The 16,130-nt window shown below is 44.9% G+C and overlaps 1 protein-coding gene across 2 annotated transcripts in view; it reads left to right on the top strand.

The window, feature by feature from the left end:
* Window positions 1-16,130, top strand: part of CSMD1 (CUB and Sushi multiple domains 1) — a 5,442,057-nt gene that overhangs the window by 1,903,157 nt on the left and 3,522,770 nt on the right. The window lies entirely within an intron of this gene.

The following is a 16,130-nucleotide window of genomic DNA, read 5'->3' as shown; positions in this document are numbered from 1 at the left end:
GTCTGGGGTCTTGATATCATTAAAGAACTTTCTAGGCATTTGCACCGGGAAGGGGGGAATCCCGGGGTGAAAGTTGTCACCCAAAGGACATGGGAAAGAGACTGTGGGGCTCTTTCTAATGGCACCGGTCCAGAAACAAGGGTGCCGGTAAGTTTACCGGCACCCTTGTTTCTGGACCGGCAGACTACAACTCTACGGGCAGGTGCCGTCCCGCCCAGCAAGTCAGACCTGTGTTTCTGTGGTTCCCACTCCCATAGAGTCCTATTCAACTCTATGGGAATGGGGACTTACAATTTACTGGTACCTCATTTTCCGGTCTGCCGGGGTTGTAATCCCCCGGTGTTACCGGGAAGTCAAACACTGGTAAATCATTACACATCTGGTGGCAACCCGCCAGTATAACCAGCACGGTTACCGCCAAACTCGTAATGAGGCCCAGAATATTTGTTTTTTGTTGAGTACATCAGGTCCTCGAAGGCAAGATACTTTCAAGAAAGCAAGACTTGGCCATGGATGGCCCTGATGGCTGAAAGCTCGCAAGTGTGTCCTGAGAGCTGCCATTAGAACTGTCGTCTCGTGCTGGAGAAGCCTGACACTGTACTGTGCTCCAAGCTCCCATCTTTCTCTGTGTCCAAAATGTGGGGGAAGGGAGACCCACGCTACCGCACCCTTGCATATTATTTGAGAACACTTCTTTGTTTTCTTGAGAAATATCCAACACACCTTTTTGTATTAGTTGTGAGGTTTGGCAATAGGTTTCTTATTATAAGCCCTTTTGATTTTGACATGACGCCACTAGACTGGCTTATTATACATTTGTTGGTCGATGCTTGCTCCCATCTTAGATATAGGTTTAGATTAGGCATTTTTCCATCCTGCATACAGCATTCATTGGTCAATAAACACCCTTGAACTGCGATCAATTGTGTCTGTCTTACTTGTTGCCATCATGAGTTTCTCACAATATGATCAATATTAATGAGCCTTTGGGAATAACAGTTGTTGATCACTTTTACTTTCATAGTTTGATTTAAAATATAATATTCCGCCGACATTAGACAGCAAAGGCACAACAGATATTGGGCCTCATTAGGACCCAGGCGGTAAGGGGTTTACGCCGGCGTAAACCATGGCGCCCCTTACCACCTGAGTACGAGTTCCCTTAGCGCCATGGTGATTTTAACGCCTGCTTTTAGCAGGCGTTAAAATCCATGGCGCTAAGGGACCTTGTTGTTAATTACGCCACCGTAATTTACGGTGGCGTAATTAACGGCTTCCCCACTCCCATTATGCCCTATGGGGCCAGAAATGGGAATGGGGAAGGGTAAATGGGGATTGGGGACTTACCGCCCCGCCAACCTCGGAATGGGGCGGTAAGTCCGCCAACCCCCATGGCGGAGTTGGCAGCTTAGCGCCATGGACCATGGTGCTAATAGCGCCATGGTCCTCCGCCAAGGTCCTAATGAGGGCCATTGTCCATTATCTGTTATAAAAATATGCATATGAGTAAGGAAAAATTGTGTGTTCTGTGTCTTTGGTAATCCATGCAGCATTCACAGGTTTTTTGAATTTCTCAACATTATAAGTGATGAACTAAAACAAAAATGTGCATAGTAACTTTCCCAAGATCATAATGTGTAGAATGTGGCCCAAGCTGAGCGAGAGCTTTAATTCAAGCGAAACATTTTCCTTTAACCAAAATACTGTGCCTTACCAATTTAAAATCATAAACATTACAAATAATACAGCATGTTTTGTTTTGTGAGTTAATTTCAAACAATGCATGTTGGTAAATCTGATATCTGGTGGCACATACGGGGCTGGATTTAGCGAGTGTTTTCTTAAAATGACTGCATCTCCTCTACAGTACTTAAAATGACCCAAAGTAAATCATTTAAGCTAGACATGAATTAATGTAATCAAGTACAGTAAGTGAACATTTGCAAGTAGCTCTTCCTTTTCTAATATACCAATGCGATTCTCATTGATTATTCTACTGAAGCCTGGTCCTTTATTGACTGCTTACTTGTGTACAAATTACATTGAACAGCAATATTCATGAGTCATTCAAGGGGCCATGCTATTATTAATCGATCCTATAATTAATTGTATTAGTACTAGGTCTGAAGATGAGCAGATGACCTATTTTATTGATATCCTTATTCACACCTGGCTTTCAACTTTGCATTTGCCTGGAGTCACCATTTTAATGTATTGCACATTGTGTTAAGTCATACATAGAAGATGTTTTCAGAATGTCCGTTTTATTTAAGCAATAATCTCGGACCAGGGTGGCTGGGGGTCGGGGTGGCATTACCGCTTCAGGTAATGCGCCGGGTCCATGCTTACAGGCCTTAGCAAACCTATTAGTATGCCCCAGGGAATTACCTCAAGCAGTAATGCCCCCTCTGCTCAGAGCTTATTGCTAAAAGAAAACAAAATAACCATCAATGAACTGGGAGAAGGGACTATACATAGTCCCTTATCCCTTTCAATGGCGCCCACTCGTGGAAAGAACCCCGGGCCTGAGCGGTGAGCAGAGCCTTGTCGAACAGGTAAGGACCCAGCAAGAGCTAATCAGATTATGTGAAACAATCTGATTGTCCCTCGCCAGGTACTAATAAAGGAAAGAATGCCTACCCTGTTCCTGCTGCTAAAATGATGGTTTTCCTACTCTACAAATCAAATAACAAACTCGTTCTAGCTAAATGCTGTCCTCCGTCCAATCCTAAATTGTCATCTGTCACTACCACACCACACCACAAATACAAAACAACATACATTTAGCCTAGCAAGGATTGGCCACCCTATAACTTGGCTAGTGATAGATGTTTTTTTTTACCTCCCCCCAACAGGAGTGTTGGTGTATTAAAAAAATATTCATTAGTCTTGCTCCTCTCTTTCTGGTAGAGTTTTCTCTGGGCCCACACCCAACTGTTCATATCAGTTCAAACAGTTCACAATATAAACCTATTCATGGAATCTGTAAGTGTGCTCCTTTTCTTTATTTTCTTGACGGTTACAATCATGGTACACTTTACACGACATGCATCTCGTAGTTTGGCACACAAGTACATAATCTTCACCCACATTTCATTGTTACAATGTTCAGACCCCAGGGTCTCTTATGGGTGCCTGTGAACCTGTGTGTTGTTCAGCTAAGTCATCACAAAATGGTGTCAATATGTCTTTGGGTCTGTTTCTACACGTTCATTGATATAGGTCACGTCTCTTAACCATGTCTGTGTGGTGAGAGCAGTCTTAGCCTTCCAATTTCTTAGAATGTTACATTTTGCAATTACACATGCTAGAATAAATAATCGTTGCACCTTTATTGGTACTTTCCCAATATCGCCCAGAAGATATTTCAATATTTCAATGGGGTAGGAGGAATGGGGATGTTGAGTAAGTCACTAAGCATGTCTGCCACCTTTTCCCAGAACTGGAGGATGGGTGGGCATGGGTGGGCATGGGTGGCTATGTTTTTACTGAATTTTGCCATTTTTGGCGGACTGAAGTGGAGGTGATTCATGATTTTGAATTGTATTATTCTCAAGTTTGCATTGAGGGAGACTGTTTTCGTGAGTTGGCAGTGCCGAGTCCATTGTGCTCCGTGCCCAGGCCTAATTCCCATATTGCTTTCATGGTGTTATCCATAGTGGTGTGGGACTGTGCTGCTTTGTACAGCATAGCGATGCCACATGTCATCCCAATCGGTTGCATAACATTGCTTATAAATGGGTGAGTTTCCAGCTTGGAGGGGAAAGAGGGCCACCAGTGTTGGAATGCCGCTCTCATCCGGTGGTATTGCAATGTTTTGATGGGTCCTTGTCCCAATGTGGTCTGTACCTCTGCCAGCGTCACAAATGAGTCATTAGGGAACATGTCCCTGATAGTCAGTTGTTTTTGGGGTTCCCATTCTCTTTGCAGTGTTGGATCATACGACGGGGAGATTCCAGAGTAGTACCAGAGAGGGGATGCACTGTTATGTGGGTCGGTTACTCCAACCCTTTTCAATATTCTGGACCAAGCCTCTATCCTAGTGGCCACAGGATCTACATATTTTTTTTGCCATATGACCTTATGAATAGTTCAGAGCGTATATCATTGGGGGAGGCTGCGTATTTTTCAACTCATATATGAGCATGGTTCTCGGTGCTCGTGAAACAGTATCTTGCATATTGGGTTTGTGCAGAATTGTAATAAAGTTCAAAGTACGGGGCTGCAAGACCTCTTGTGTCGTATTTCTCTGTCAGTTTTGTCCAGATCATTCTATTCGGTCCCCCACCTCGGACATAGGCAGAGGCCATTGATCACAGCTTATGTTACTAAAAAGATAAAGTAATTTAGGCAGCAGTATCTTTTTCAGTAATGCTATGCGGCCACAGGTCAACATTGGTAGATTTTTCCATAATTTGAGTTTTGTTTCTAGTTGAGTAATATATGGCTCATCATTTATTGAGTACAGGGTATGGCCACAATCACTCCCAAATATCGGGGGACGAGCAGGGGGACCAACGAAAGCCTATCAACAAGTCCAACTGTGTCGCAGATCTCAGATTTGGCAGGATTGATTCTGTACCCTGAGTACCTGGTGAATTTGTTTACGTCTTGCATAATGGGGTCTAGATTGACCTCAAGATTCCTGATATATTGCAGTGTGTAATCATATGAGTTGAGGGGAGCCCCTTATCCGAACACCTCATGTGGAGTGTTTGTGACATATATTTGCTGGCAAGTATTCAATGGTGAGAGCGAAAATGAGGGGAGACAAAGGGAAGCCCTGCCATATGCCCCTATGCAGTGGGAATCTAGATGAGATGGTATGGATTGTCCTAACCATAGCACATGGGTCTATATTGGTCTCGGGAGGATAGCTCAGGGGCAACGTGCTCGACTTGGAAGCAAGACGACACAGAGCAACACAGGTTCGATCCCGAGGTCCGCGCTTAGAAACCTCTGGGTATTAAGCGCGTTATAAATAACCAATCATATCATATCATATATATAGAAGCTGAATGAAGCTTAGGAACTGGGTTCCAAACCCCAGCCATCTCAACACCGCAAACATGTATTTCCATGACACTTATTTGAACGCCTTCTCGGTGTCGAGGTAGACTGCGACCACCTTGGCCCTGGGATCCAGGTGGGAGATTATTGCAAACAGTCTGCACAGGTTTAGTAAGGTGGATCTGTTCAGGTCCAATCCCAATTGATCAGGATGCACCAGTTGGGTAATATGTGGTATTAATCTATTTGCAATGGCCTTGGTGAACAATTTTGTAACTGCATTAATTAGTGAGAGGGGGCGATAGGATGAGGCCTCATGGGGGGGTTTGTTTGGTTTGAGCAAAACTGTGATGACTGGTTCCCTTAATGATAGGGAGGAGTGTTCCAGCAAAAATAGCTTCTTCCCATACCACTAATAGCTTGGGGGCAAGTTCTGGCAGGTAGCATTTGTAAAGGTCAATCGGGGGCTTTCCCTGTGGCCAGATCTTTTATCGCCTGTCCTATCTCTTCTATGGTCAGGGGGAGCTCTAACGTACCCCTGGCCTCAGGTGAGAGTTTGGGTAGAGGGACCAAGTTCATGTACTGGGTAAGTTTATGTTCTGTGACAGTGTCCATTTTTTTATACAATGATGAGTAAAACTCTAAAAATACTTAATTAATTGCCCTTTATTCCATGTGCATTTCCCCATCCCTCCTGCATACACTAGTAATTGGTTGAGTATTTCCTTCAGATGTAATCAGTTTGGCCAGTAACTTACTTGCTGTGTTCCATTCCCCATATCTCATGGCCCTAGCTGGGATGGTGATATATGGGATTTCTTTGTCTGCAAGTCTATGAAATTCATTTGGTTTGCCTGTGGCGCAAGCATTTCATCCCCGGGTGTCAGGACATGTCTGTTTTCCTATGACCGCAGTTGCTCTTTAGTCCGTTGTTATTTTGTTCTTATAGCTCTCAGCAACCCATGTGCTAGCGATAATATATGGCCCTGTAGCCAAACCTTTAAGGCCTCCCACACTGTGGCCCCCACCAATCCCTTGTGGGCAAAGAATTTGTTAAGGTCTACCCTCAATGATTCGAGTATTGTGGTCTCATGTGGCAGAGCCGGTGGCATCCTCCACAACTTCGGACTGTGGTCTGGTCAGGCTAATTTAATCTCTAATAGTACTGGGGAATGGTCAGTTTTAGTTTGTGGGAAGATGGTGCAGTCTGTTGTGTGCGGTACATATTCTTGTGAGCACAGCCAAAGATCTATATGTGAGCCAGAGTCGTGGACCAAAGAGTGGAAGGTGAACTCCTCGAACTGAAAATGTGTCTCCCTCGAAGCATCAACAAGGGGTTTGTATTTCATGCCTTGGATTATAGTGTGTGCAGCATTCTTGTGTGCACGGGGGAGCTTGGAGGTTCTCTCCATTTGTGGATTAAGTATGGTGTTGAGGTCACCTCCCCATATTAATTTGGCGGCATCCAGATATGAGCTCCATTATTTGTGGGTAAAAGTCAGGGTGTTCAATGTTTGGTCCGTATGTCATGATCAGGATAGTGGGTTGTCCTAGTATGCCCCCCCATATGATCATGTATCTCCCCATTGTGTCAATGCTGGTTTTAGTCACTTGGAAACGAGGGTATGGTTTATGAGGGTCATGACACCCCTTGACTGCATCAAATAGTCTGTGCCAGTCTCAACGATCCCCAACTCTGGGCAAAGGAGTCCACAACCTTATGTTGAGTGTGGGTTTCTTGTAGTATAAAGACCCAAACATTATGGGCCTCATTACGAGATTGGTGGAAGTCATGGAGCTATTTGCGCCATGACTGCCACCAATGACGGGACCGAGTCAGTTGTGGTGCAATGGGGACTTACCGGTCTAGTCCGACCCTGGCAGGACCGGTAAGTCCCCATTGCACCAACCATTCCCCATCCCATTTGAGCCCCTCCATAGGGCTCAATGGGAATGGGGAGGGCGCAAATAATGGGGTCGCGAATGGCAAGCCCGTTATTTGCGCCCTGGTTCCTTAGCGGGACCCATAAGGGATGTGTGGTCCCACCACACGTTCCTTACGGTCCCTGCCAAGGGACCTCGGAATAGGGCGGTAGGGGATTACCAGCACCAGTCTCCTTACCGGGCCCGACTCGTAATGAGGCACATATGTCTTTTAGCATAGGCTTGTATTTTCTTTGCCTTAATGGGATTGCTCAGTCCCCTAATGTTTCATGTGCACAGTCTAATTGTGTGGTCCGGCCCAGACATTACCAGGGTAAGACTAGTGTTGAAGGGTGAGTCCAAATGAGATCCATACTAATACTTCTCCCCCATGCTCGACTGCCACCCTCCCACCCCTCCCCCATCGTCTACCTGACCTGACAGTGTTTACCCCTTCTCAAACCCCCAGTTCTGAAACAGTAGGCAGCAATGTGCATCCCCAACTTGTAGCATTAAGCATTCAACAGGTGCGAGCTGCACTATGTGGCTCAGTTGAATCTGAAGGACCTTCTTAGGTTATAGTCAACAAAGTTGCTCCACAGTGATCATTGAGGATTTACAAGAGTACTTTGCTAGTGTCAGCCATTGCCCGGAGGTGTCGGGATATTCTGTTCAATATAGGCGATTGTATCTACAGGGGATTCAAAGAAGTGGGATCTGCCGGCATGCTGCACTCTTAACTTAGCTGGAAACATCATGGCATATGGGATCTAACGTTCTCTGAGAGCTTACTTGACTTGGTCGGATTTACGCCTGGCTGTTTGTACTCCCGTGGAGAAATCCGGGTATATGTGGATTCTAGTTTAATAAAATTTTAGGGTACATTTGTCACGTGCCAGCTGGAGTATTTGGTCCTGGTAGTTCAGTAGCCAGGCAATGATTGTCCACGGTGAGGCTCCTGGTGTGGGTGGTGGGGCCAGGGACCTATGAACTCTCTCCACGAGGAACTGAGCCCAAAATTGTGCCCCCGGAAGTATTGGTCACAATGCATTGTCTAGGATCATTTCCATGGGGACGTAGAGAGTTCTCTCAGCCATACCCACCACTCTGATATTGTTGCAGCGGGATCAGGACTCCAGGTCTTCACACTTTAAACTGACTAACTTTAAGTCCTTTTCAATTTCTTCAATGTCTTTTCTGTGTACGGTTACTGCATCTTCAAGATCCCCCTCTCTATTTTCTGTTGCTGTGATTTGAGGGATTTCTTTCTGTAGGTTTGCTCTTATTGAGGCTATGTTATTTCCTATGTCACCCAGCTAATTGTTCAATGCCGCAAACCCAGTCTGAATTGCCACCATGTAGGAATCCATGCCGTTGTCAGTGATTGCCTGTGTGGGGTGGTAATAGGTAACTCGCTGCGCCCTCATCTGTCCATGGCATGCTGGTGTATACATCAATGGGCCCCTTCTTGCCTCCTTTTGCGCCACCGCGGGTAATTACTTCAGAGTGGGGAGAATTCCAGCCAGTTTATTATGCTTTACCGTTTTAAAGCCTAGGGCTCCATAATGTTTCTTATGTCAATGGCGCCCTTCTGGTTATGGTGTACTTCAGTGTTTCTCCTGTGGTTCTCTTCTCCCCTTCCTGCCTCTGTTGTCATTATGCCTTCGGATGTTTTTCCCCAACAGAGTGAGCTTGCACTAAGTAATGGGTATTATGGCCATGTACCAGTGTATTAGGGTTTCAGTGCAGCCAGCTGCTTAATGGTATTTCAGGGTGCTGTGTTCAGTGCCTGCAGCCTGGAACGGGGACAGGGAACTCTCTGCTTGCTAGCCACACTGTTGTGGAAGGGGGAGCATGCCACATACCTGTGTCCTCTTCGATCCGCCTAAGACCGCTGCTTGCCTCCGGCTGTACACCACAGTTTAACTGTGTGTTGTCAAGTGGAATTGAAACAGTTTGCCCATGCCCCACGGAGCCCCCGGAGAGTTGTACAGTCCGTCCAAATTTTGGCGCATTCTTTCTGCAGTGTTAGCCTCCGGGCCAGTTCACGGCTTCTCCCAGGATCGCCTGCCTCTTTTTGGTGCGCGTCCAGTTTCACTGCCGCTGCGCAGGATATCGTTAGCCATGCCTATTCTTTGTTTTCCGAGGTGCTGAGTGTCTTCAGCTTCAATTCAACAGGGGCAGTAATGTTCTGGTGATCATCGGCTTTAATCTTTAGATTCTATGGTCCCTCAATCCGCAGGATCTTATCTTCAGGATTTTATTTAGTGCAGAGCTCTGCACTCAGGACACCATTTTCGTTGGCGCACAACAGCGCCCCCCCCAAGTGTGCTCCTTCCCTGATACAACTGGATTTGTGACTCTGACTTTGCCTGCCCTTTTATATTGGTGAATGTCTTTGACCCCTGATCTGGATCTCTTGTAGTTCATCAGATCTCACACATTTCCCTTCTTCACCCCTGCTTCGATGGTTATATCATGTGTAGCCTGGCGTGGGTTGACTGCCTCTTCAGCCCTTCGTAGGTTATTGATTTTCTCACCCCTCATGGAGTATCTTTATTCTTAGCCTGGTTTGGAATAAGTGGCTGCTCAGCCATACAGGGATTATCCCTTGTTACACCCCCTCCTGGGGGATCTTGATACAAAGCCCCTTATGGGTTATGTGGCTTCTCAGCCTTTTGTGGATCACCCCTGGTTTGACCCCCTCATGGAGTACCCTCATACTATGCACATCCTTGCCTAGATGGCTTCCGAGCAATCCTCGAGTTCTCAATACTCTAACACCCTCATGGGCTACATTGATGCTCAGCCCCTTAGGGGCTAGGTGGCTTCTTAGTTGTTCTTGGATTCTTAGGACTGTAACCCTTTGGTGAGGCCTTTTGGTGCCTCTCTGCCTTCCTCCCATTCCTCAGTGTTTGCCCTGTACCTGGTTCTCTGTGTTTTTTTGCTTCAGTTTCAACAGGATATAGGCCAATGGATGAAGGATGTCAAGCATGGGGCGGCATTGCCTTTTTTCCTCTTAGCGTCTGAGCTCCTCAGGTTCCCTGCCTTCCCGGGCTCTGCAGTATGTTGCAGTATATTGCAGACTTCTTTGTTCCTCCACCCACCACTCTGACTCTGCGGCTCTGTCTCCCGGCTCCTACTGGAGGGGAGACTTTGCCTCTTCTGCATTCTTAAACAGGCTTCACTCTCTCGCACTTGGGCTGGATCTCTTTCTCTCTCTGTGTCTGGGTTCGGGCCCTTTATGTTCCTCCCTTGAACAAAATGGGAGCATCTGTTGGTTCTGCTATTCAGTCATGGATGTTAACAAACACAGGTGAGAAACAAACCCATTCATTTATAAAAGGCCCTGCACATACTTACCCAGCTCAGTTTCCATACATCCAATAAACACTTGGGATTCAGTGTTGAACGGAGGTGGTGTAAATTGTGATAAGGTGGCATATTCGGCCCTGTCATGGGCAGGAGGGAGCTCGCTTCCTAACAACACTAAGGGTGCTGGAGTGTGTGAGCGGGACCCCCCCCCCCCCATTACCTAGACAGACAACAATAGCAGGGCTGCAACAGAATGCCATTTCCACTCCCCCACACCCTCTGGAGCAGACCTGCTGTGACAGAATTGAGAAGCAGTACACCACCAGAAAAAGTGAGGGAGGCCACCCGAATGCCAAAGGCTGGCGCAACCTCCAGACGAGAAGCGCAGCTCCATCTTCCAGCAGCAGATGGAGCCTGAGCAAGGGGAAGAGACAACATCTACCAAACCACTAGCGATACCTGTGTTAAACAAAGGTCCCCTATGACCAGCCTTTCCTTCTGTACACTAAATGCGTCAGAAACATGTAGAAAAGGCAGGGCTTAAAGTCCTTAAGAAGCCTCTCTAACCTTCAGGTACAAACCTGAGAGCGGAGCTATTTAAAGGTAGCCTGGGAGTTGTTAGGTGTTGGTTAGTTGGGTGAGTACAGGAGGAGGACCGCTGACATCTGAGAGACCTGAGGAGGATAGAGCAGAAGGAGTGTGAAGGTTTTTGGAGAGAGGGGCTGAGGAGTGTGTGTGCATGATAATGAGGCAATTAAAGAGGAGAGGTTTTAATGGTTATAAGAGTTAGTGGTAGTGTGAATAGTGGAGCAGTAGTGGAAGTCAGAAGTAGAAGTGGTGAGTGGTATTTGTAGTGGTGGTAGTAGTGGGTGTTAGAAGAGAGGAAAGGTAGTAGGGATAGAAGAAGATAGGTAGTATTGGCCAAGAGGTAGTAGAAGTGGTAGTTTCAGTAAAGAGGAAGACAAGCAATGTTGTGATAGCTTTTTGGTAGAGTAGGAGTAGTGGTAAGAGCAGTGAGGTAGTTGTAGTCATGGAGAACTAGCAGTGGTAAGGAAGTGGTAAGGAAGTGAAGTTGTAGAGAGGAGAGTAGAGATGTAACAATGGGGAGAGTAGAAAGGCAATAGTTGGAGGATGTTTTAGTAGTGACTGGAGGAATACAGTAGGATGAAGTGAGGGGAGGAAAATATAGTAACATCAAAAGATGGAGCTAGAAAGGCAGAGTAGTAAATAAAACATGGGTGGATTTCCAGCAAACTTTGAAAGGAGCATTGGCAAGGACCTACAAGCATGGTTTTGCAAATGTGCCAGTGTTGTATTGTTTGACAAGTGTCATGATGTAGCTACAAAAAATAGCGGTATACCTTTAGTGTCTGAGGGGTAGCCTGTGGCCATGGGCAGTGGCCAGATTGTCCGGGTCATGGAATAAGGTCATGATCCAGAAAATCTGGCTACTGGCCATGACCACAAGAGACAAAACATAGGATTAAAGTGGCCATGTCCACCTGGGACTGGCTTTGTGGTAAAGTTACTCGAAATTAGGATACATCTGAAAGGGAAGAAAAATATGCTCATGGTAATAGGGTCATAGGGTTCTCTTTTTGCCTTCTGCAAGCGAATAGGGGCCCTGTATGGAACCCTCACCTTCCCTTTCCATGGTGGCCATCTTGGAAAAGGATTTTCCTTCCGGTGTACGAAGAAAAATCCTCTCCTTTAGCACCCCGGGTTCCCGCTTTGGGAACCTAGGGTGCTAATGGCCTTGATCCCCCATTTCAGGGGCTGGAATGTGGGAATAATGGTCCAGACACCTCGTTATCCACCCTTGCTTTGCTTGGGCTGATAACTTGGGCTGCTGGGCCAGTATCCACCGGTCCAGTACCTGGAACGGAGGATGAACGCCACAATATTCCCATTAGCATAACACAAAATACAAATGGAAATGTTGGAGAATCTTATTGAGTCTATGCACTTTACTGAGAAATATAAAGTAGATGGATCCTATACATGTTTTTTTTAGTTCTATTTTTTAACTGTGAAAGGTGGTTCCTAAAGGAATATGGTCCTCATTACGACTTTGGAGGTAGCCATGGTGCTATCAGCACCATGGTTGCCTCCAAAATCATGTCCAGGTCTGGGTTCCCTGAATGGGGAAATACCGGGCCATTCCGACTTTGGAAGGCCTGGTATTTCCTCCTTCAGGGAACACGGGCCCAGTCCTTCCCCATTAATATTCGAGCCCCAATAGGGCTCAATGGGAATGGGGAGGGAGCTAACAATGAGCCCATCAATTACAGGCCCATTGTTAGCTCCCTCGTCCCCTCGCGGTACCCGGTATGGACGTCTGGAAAAACCAGACGTCCAGAGCGGGCCCCGCATGGGACCTCTTAATAGTGCGGAGTGGGTTTAACGGTGCCGGCACCATTACCGTCGCCGTTAAAGCCATTCCGTACTAGTCGTTATGAGGCCCTATGTTTTTTGTCGTTTTTGGATGTATTATTTTTGGCAGGAGAGCTGAGAACGAAAGCTGGGGAGGAAAATGAGGGAAGAGGAACCAAACACTAATATGGAGGGGTAGGTGGACAAGGGAAATGTTGTGTGTTTGTTATTTACAGGGTAGGGGGCAGTGTTTCTCATGCTCCTTGATTACATCAGTGGTGGTGGCTCTTGGGGAGGAGGGATGGCATTAGCTGATGGCATTTTAAGATAAATAGCAATTTTGCTACAGGTATGTACTGTGTACTATATTGCTAATGGATAATGAGTAGGAATAGGTGGTGGAGCTGTGCAAAGGAAATTTTGAAGTTGGAAGTTCCTAGATCAGTAGAAAATGCAGTTCTCAAATGTCTGCGAAGCAGAGATCTGATTGTGAAGTGCGGACAGGTTCTCGGATATGTCATCATGCCACGCACCAGTGTATGGTCATGTGGTACTGTCCGGAAGGTCTGCTTTGAAGTCAGATGTTCGTAGACGTCTATGGATGCAAAACTAGTTAAAATAGTTGCAAAAAGTGTATAGAAGTGTTAAAAATGATTCCAGAAGGTGGGAAATGGCAGAGTTTTAAGGTGACACTTTGTAAATTGGACACAAACATTGCTATATTGGGTAAGTATGATATTAGTAAGTTGTAGGAAAATAGCATGAACTGGTAAAAACCTATGACATTCACTGATAACACTTTGTTAAAGAGGCATTATGGTTAAGTTGGACTAATAAAAACCTATGAAATTCAATGAAAAAACTGTGTTAAAGGGACGTAATGGTTACGTTGCACCAATAAAAACCTATGAAATTCAATGAAAAAACATTGTTAAGGGGACGTTATGGTTACGTTGCACTAATAAAAACCTTTAAAATTCACTGAAAAAACATTGTTAAAGGGACACTATGGTTATGTTGGACTAATAAAAACCTTTAAATTCACTGAAAAAACATTGTTAAAGGGACGTTATGGTTATGTTGGACTAATACAAACCTATGAAATTCAAAGAAAAAACTTTGTTAAACGGACGTCATGGTTTCAAGTAAAATCGAGAAAAAAAACAGAAATTCGCAAATTATGGTAAGCTAAACAACCATAACTCGTGCCACCACCATGCACTGCTAAGACTAACACAGAGGACATCAAAGATGACATCACAAATGTCATTGATGACATCACTGATGACATCACATATCTGGGCCACTTGTTTTTGTTTATTGACATATATAGGGCAGGTGGTTTTGTTCACTGGCAGTCAGAATAATAAAATTGAAAAAGGTTCTATATATCTAGACGTTCAACTTGTCATATGTTCTTTGAGTACTTTCCTTAGGGCTTGGTCTCAGCTCATGGTGCACATACATGGGGAAATGAGCAGGCCTCAAACACACAATTCATGTGAATACATGAAGATAAACTTTAATGTCTTTAACATTTTCTGATGAAGCAGTTTCTTTCTTCTTTACTTTAGTTTCCCTGTATGTGCCTCTGACTTGTATGCATTGTGGTTCTTCATATGTATTGTTTGTACCAGCACAAGTGTTGTAAGTCTTGAATTGTTAGCTAGTTATTACATGTTTAACATTACTCAAAACTCTGATACAGTAGCATTCATTATTGTACTATACAAAATTACAAGATTATAAATAGTGAACTTCTATGGTGCATGCTGCACTCATTGCCTATGTTTATATATGATTAGGTTTCTGCATTATCGACAACACTCCAATACAAAGATATTAGATGTGTACATTCTTTAATAGATTAAGTAGTTTGTGATAGGTATCCCGATCACCCCTGACATCTGGTTACCAACAATATAAACACATCTCCTTTTTATCAAAATGTATTTCACATGTGATGCCATCAGTGAGGTCATCAATGACATTTGTGATGTCATTTTTGATGTCCTAGGTGTTAGTCTTAGCAGTGCACGGTGGTGGCACGAGTTAGGGTTGTTTAGCCTACAATAACTGGCAAATCTCTGGGGTTTTTCGATTTTACTTGAAACCATAACGTCCCTTTTTCAAAGTTGTTTCTTTGAATTTCATAGGTTTTTATTAGTCCAACATAACCATAATGTCCCTTTAACAAAGTTTTTTTCCGTGAATATATATATATATATATATATTTTCTGATCAATCAGCATTTTGTAATTTTTAGTGTACACTAAACATTTAGACACAATGGGCCTCATTACACGGACGGCGGTAAGGGTTAACGGTCACCGTTAATGGCAACGGTGACCGTTAACCCTTACCGCCGTACTACGAGGTCCCTTTGGGGGTTGGAGGATTTAACGCCTGCTTCTTGCAGGCGTTAATATCCAACCCGCTAAGGGACCTCGGAGCTAATTACGGCACCGCAAAATTGCGGTGCCGTAATTAGCGCCTTCCCCATTTCCATAGAGCCCTATGGGGCAGAAATGGGAATGGGGAAGGGCAATGGCGGAAAGGGGATTTACCGCCCCTCCAACCTTGGAATGGGGCGGTAAATCCCCTTTCCGCCAAGGCGGTGCCGGTATTTTACCGGCATGAGCCATGGCGCTAGTAGCGCCATGGCTCACCGCCTACCGTGTAATGAGGCCCAATGACATATATTTCATTGAATCCACAATAAATCACCTACAATATCATTGCACTCAATCATTTAACATCCAAATGCAACACAGCTAATGTCATCCACACGTATGCAGACCACAACACTGGATACTCTCTGTAGCTGCATTGCACATCTCCATTTGCATATTAACATTAGCAACAAAAAAATCTTAGATTAAATAAAAGTTCATGAACAAGTTAATTGGATAATTCATACCACACGTTTTGCACACGCGCATATTGTCTAATATATCACACACTAAAAACAGGTTTCAATGTCCCATGCATGTTTCTTTCCAAGTGTACTTGCTTCTCCCAAGCACCACACACGTCATTACTATCCAGCTGATTGTGCAGAAACGGTAAAGACCATCCTTCCGCCATCACTGTGAAGGTCCTTGGTCATATGTCTTGGAGGTGAGAAGACGCCACGTAATGTTTTAAGAAGCACTTCACTAATTGTATTCCTGCTTAGACCTGCCTTTCTACCATCAGTACAAAATCTGCTCTTGGCTTGTCTCTTAACTGTGTCTAATGATCAGTCAAGTAGGTCAAATAGACAATCAATCAGTCAATGAAACTCTGCCGACTGCACCCTCTCAGCCGTATGACTTGTACACTATCTTACATACGGGGACACAAAAGAGCCAATCTGTTTGTGGGGGAAGTGGTAATACATTGTCAGATAGTATCACGATGATAGTGCCAAGCTGAGCTGCATCTGACCTTCTTTAGAATCACAACTAAGCCTGCACAATCCTACCTTTCAAAGTCGGTTCAGTCGATCTTACATTGACCTACTGCTG

Source organism: Ambystoma mexicanum, chromosome 4p, assembly GCF_040938575.1.
Source record: "Ambystoma mexicanum isolate Mex_15411 chromosome 4p, UKY_AmexF1_1, whole genome shotgun sequence".
Taxonomy (NCBI): Eukaryota; Metazoa; Chordata; class Amphibia; order Caudata; family Ambystomatidae; genus Ambystoma; species Ambystoma mexicanum.
The sequence above is the reverse complement of the archived record's forward strand: the minus strand, read 5'-3'. Positions and strand labels throughout refer to the sequence as shown.